This window comes from Etheostoma spectabile, chromosome 22 (genome assembly GCF_008692095.1).
Source record: "Etheostoma spectabile isolate EspeVRDwgs_2016 chromosome 22, UIUC_Espe_1.0, whole genome shotgun sequence".
In the NCBI taxonomy this organism is placed as follows: domain Eukaryota; kingdom Metazoa; phylum Chordata; class Actinopteri; order Perciformes; family Percidae; genus Etheostoma; species Etheostoma spectabile.
The window spans coordinates 16918596-16923124 of record NC_045754.1 but is presented as its reverse complement, the minus strand read 5'-3'; the positions used below and the strand labels follow the sequence as shown (position 1 = coordinate 16923124).

Sequence of the window (4529 nt, the reverse complement as noted above, 5' to 3'; positions counted from 1 at the left end):
AGGTTGGTGGTTCAATCCCTGGCCCTGCAGTCCCTTTGGCAAGACACTGAACCCTGAGTTGCCCTCAATGCTGCGCCATCTGAGTGTAAATGTGTGTGAGCGTTTATCTGATGAGCAGTTGGCACCTTGTACAGCAGCCTCGGCCACAGTGTATGAGTGTGTGTGTTCCCCCATTGTTGGAAATGGGACGTCCCGAGACCCTGTCCTCCAGTGTAGGGCATTCCAATGATGTCAGCATGTTTTCAGTGTCGGCTGCCCACTTGCGTCCTGATGTGGTAACGCCTGCATGTCTCACTTGTTCATCCTGGAAGTCTTTGAACGTCATATCAACTCTGCACTTTGCCACCTTGACTTCAACCACCATAGGCCTACTGAAGTGAAGCTTGGAGGGATTCCCAGCCACCTTCGGAGGTACTTGTTGATCTTCCTCTCTGCTCCTTCCACACTTGTCATAAGAACTTCATACACTGTCAACAGCCACATAAATCCCTGCAGCAGTCCATGTTGGTAGAGCCACCAACATTTTTGAATTTCCCTGGAAGTCCTGATGTTTTAATCTTCCTAGCCATTCCTCTTCCTGCTTGTCAGTGCTGGTGATGTTGTTCCTGTCGGTAAGTGAATCCTCAAACCACTATCCGAGGCATTTGATTGGATTCTCCTCCGTTGATGGAATGGCCTCTCCCTGCACTTGCAGCTTGAACTTATTGGTCACTTTGCCTTTTCTGATCAACATACTCCTGGATTTCTTTGGCTTGAACTTCATTCTGGCCCATGTTGCCATGTTGTCGAGCACTGTTAGCACCTACCTCGCCTCCACCATGGGTGGTTGTCACAGTGAGATCGTCCATGAAGCCCCTAATTGGGGGTTGTCAAATGCCTGATGCCTGATTCCCCTGGCTTCTTTTCTAGCAGCTGTTATAAGGAGGTTCATTCTCGTGATGAAGACGATGGGCGAGATTGTGCAATCAGTTACAATTCCCTTTTCCAGTTGTAAAATCTGGGTTGTTTTGAACCGTAGCCGGATTCCTCCAAAGTAGCTGGTCCTATATAGTAAGAGAAGCTCAAGTTGGCAAAAAATGTGAAGATCTTTTATTGAGAGGCCAGTAGGGGCTAACGATGCCATGCTTAATGCATTTGGACTCAGGCAGGATGTTCTGCCTGTTGCTGTGTATGGCTCCACTGATGTGAGCACAGCTCCCAAATTAACCATGCGTTGACCTGGATGTCTTACGAAACTAAATGATTTGGAAGGTCCCTTTAGTCGGGCAGTTAAGCAAAATTGTGCATTCTGTGATAAATGCAACACATTTGTCACAGATGTGTTATGAAAATATATAGATAGCATTGCAGTTTCAAAAATGGCCATCAAGTAGGTGATAAATATGCCTCAAGGTTGCAGAAAAACGATTGTTGGACTCTTAATCATTTCCAATGTGTGTAAAAGATGATTAGATCAAGTGCCAGAAGACTCTGCCCCCAAGCAACCTGCACAGAACCTTTTTCTTTATACACGTGTATATATACATAAATACAGTAAATTCAAAAATTGTAAATACACTGATGTAAACTGATGTTGTATATAATTATGATTTTAAAAAACAAACTTGATCGCATTGTAGTTGGCCCTTTGCCACGGTGGATTAGCTTCTGTGTCTCGGTGACCCTGTGAACTATTCCATCAGGAGACTTTAGTTTCCTCATAGGTTCAACCAGGAAGGCTTGGTCACATGGTTATACAGGCCAGACAACTACCAGCTCCCTTGCACAGATTTGAAGGCCACTGAAAAATAAAACCATTGCCATATGAACTTGAAGCCCTTAGCCAAACTTAGTTTGGCACAAGATATCATGCGCCATGTGCCCAGTGGTTACCGGTGACCCTGAACTTTATCCCACAATAGCTCTGTCAACTGTGCTGCTAACAAAAAGTGACCATGCTCCATTTATGTGTTTTTTTTCACATTTTTCTCAGGTTAAAAGCTTACAAACGCACCAAATATGCTTTAAATCAAAAGTTTGACTATGGTACATTCACAAAAAGACCCTAGGTTGCATTTTGGCGAGAGTTACGCTATGACAGACAGCACCATACCAAGCCATTAGTCTCTGGAACTGTGCCATAGTGTATGATTTCTTCAAAGGTCAGGGCAGCGTCCTCAACTGTGAGAAGAACAGTCGTGCCATGACCTTTGTCCTGGAAATTAAAAATAATAAAGATTTTTGGTGCTTGGTAAGGTCATCGCCTGACTGAAACGCAGCTTCAGAAATTCAGACAGAAGTACTGTCCTTAGCAAAGAGCTACAACTGATCTGGAGTCTGTCATTGCTTCTTTACGGCCTTATCACAACTGCAAGACCTGCCAAACCTGCCAAACAACCAATGGTATGAGTGCTGTCTCTACACAAAGCCCAGTTAATTCTGTTAAACTTGCTAAACTTTGGCTACTCGTGCTTGCTCTGATGTCTGTCAATGTTTTCCAGCAGTGAGGTGGTTGAGGACAAGTCTTTGATGGTGAAAAATACTCTTGTATTGGGGACGGGGACAATTTTCACATGATCTTTTGTAATTTGTGCTTGCTCTATTGATTGTGAGTTAGGCTCATATCTGTGCTGTAAAGCACTATTGGATTTTCTCACCTGCCCTCTGATAATGTGTAGGTGGACATAGTGCACTATGGGTGTTGTGTGTTTTTGTAAAACTCCCCTTTGTCCACGAATGTAACCTTTTATTGAATTACAACCCAGTGAGTGGCAAGGTTTACAGCTTCTGATTGTCACAAATTCTTACAAAGTAGCCTAATCATCTGTTTGGCTCAAATAAATGGCAAAACGAGATTCATGTGGAAGATGTAATGGTGTCAGTGAAGGGCTAGATTTAAAGGCCTTCATTGGAGGATTCATTGATTTTAAGACCAGTCGGCCATGGCTGCAGTTTCCTTTACTGGCTATCCTGTCTGATTTAGCCTGGATCGGTTCACCAAGGCTGGGCTATAAATAGACGCAGTGAGTGTTCTTGGGCAGACCACTGTGGTAGTGTTCATGTGTGTGTGTGTGTGCGTCTTTAAGAATTCAGCTGTAATTTGATCTCTATAGGAGCGAGAGAGAGAGAGAGAGAGAGAGAGAGAGAGAGAGAAAGAGAGCGAGAGAGAGAGAGCCGATTCGAGAGAGAGGTAGGTAGAGATCCACCACCACCCCCCACCCTGTTGTTTCCGTAATCGAGCGTCGAGCTGCAGGATTTGCACCTCTGCAATTAAGCACGTTTGGTGTGGGATGGGATTCTCGCTAAACGCCGCAAACGCTGCCACATCCGCGGAGCTCCAGCCCCGTCGCATCCCCCGCAAGTTGCTAGCGTGTGTGTGTGGACCGGAGCGGGAGGCGGGCTTGTTTATCAAAAAATGACTCGACATGGCTGTGGCGTTGACTCAACATACACGGCTTCGCCAACGACACACTGGAAGCCATAACCGGTTGAGAGAGTGAGGCGCGAATCATCTTAATGAAAGTCATAAGGTAGGTCCATTTGGGAATCTTACCATTTCACTCTTTCCATAACGTCATGTCATATGGCTGGTGCGCGCGCACGCACGTACACACGCGCACACGCACACACACAAACAACAAGGCCGGTGTTATTTCTTTTTCGAAAACACTATTTTACAGCAAGAGCAGACACGGCCATGCAATGCGGCGTGAAGCGTGCTGTGTGTGTGTGTGTGTGTGTGTGTGTGTGGTGTGTGTGTGTGTGTGTGTGTGTGGTGTGTGTGTGTGTGTGTGTGTGTGTGTGTGTGTGTGTGTGTGTGTGTGTGTGTGTGTGTGTGTGTGGGCGTGTGCGTGGGTTTATGTGGTTTGTTACCTATATTTGTGGGGTCCAAAACCCGTTAGTCCAGTACACTTGTGGGGTCCGGACAGATTTGTGGGGGCCAAAATGCTGGACCCCACCACTTTGAAGGGCTGTTTGAGGGTTAAGACTTGGTTTTAGGGTTATACTTTGGTTAGAGTAAGGGTTAAGGTTAGGCATTTAGTTGTGATGGTTAGGGTTAGGGTAAGGGGCTAGGGAATGCATGATGCCAATGACTGGTCCCCACAAATATAGTGCCACAAAACCTGTGGGTGTGTGTGGCTATACCTTGCTTAAAAGAAAACCAGAACTCCTCTATGATAATGTTCGCTTTGGGCAATCGATTGTGCCCCAGCACTATGCATTCTCCGTGATGCACATAGCAAAGTTATTTTCATAGGTCCATCATTTCCTCTTAAAGGTCCCATGACATGGTACTCTTTAGGTGCTTTTACATAGACCTTAGTGGTCCCCTAATACCATATCTGAAGTTTCCCAAAATGCAGCCATAGTGCAAAATTACAGCCACTAGAGCCAGTCTCACAATGAGCTTTCTTTAGTATGTGCCTGTAGCATTTGAGGGGGGGGGGGTTGTCTTGACCAACTGCCACTTTGCCCGTTTGACAAATTCTCTGGACGGGGAAAGCAGAGAAAGGGGAGGTAACCTTGCCCCTTATGACCTCATAATGGAC

General features: G+C 45.7%; 1 protein-coding gene across 1 annotated transcript in view; it reads left to right on the top strand.

Moving 5' to 3' along the window:
• The first annotated feature begins 3164 nt into the window (after positions 1-3164).
• The window catches only part of tlcd4a (TLC domain containing 4a), a 15745-nt gene continuing 14380 nt past the window's right edge, over positions 3165-4529 (top strand). Inside the window, exon 1 of the mRNA XM_032503757.1 lies at positions 3165-3509. The gene's annotated coding sequence lies outside the window, so the exon portion shown is untranslated. The remainder of the gene's footprint in view (positions 3510-4529) is intronic.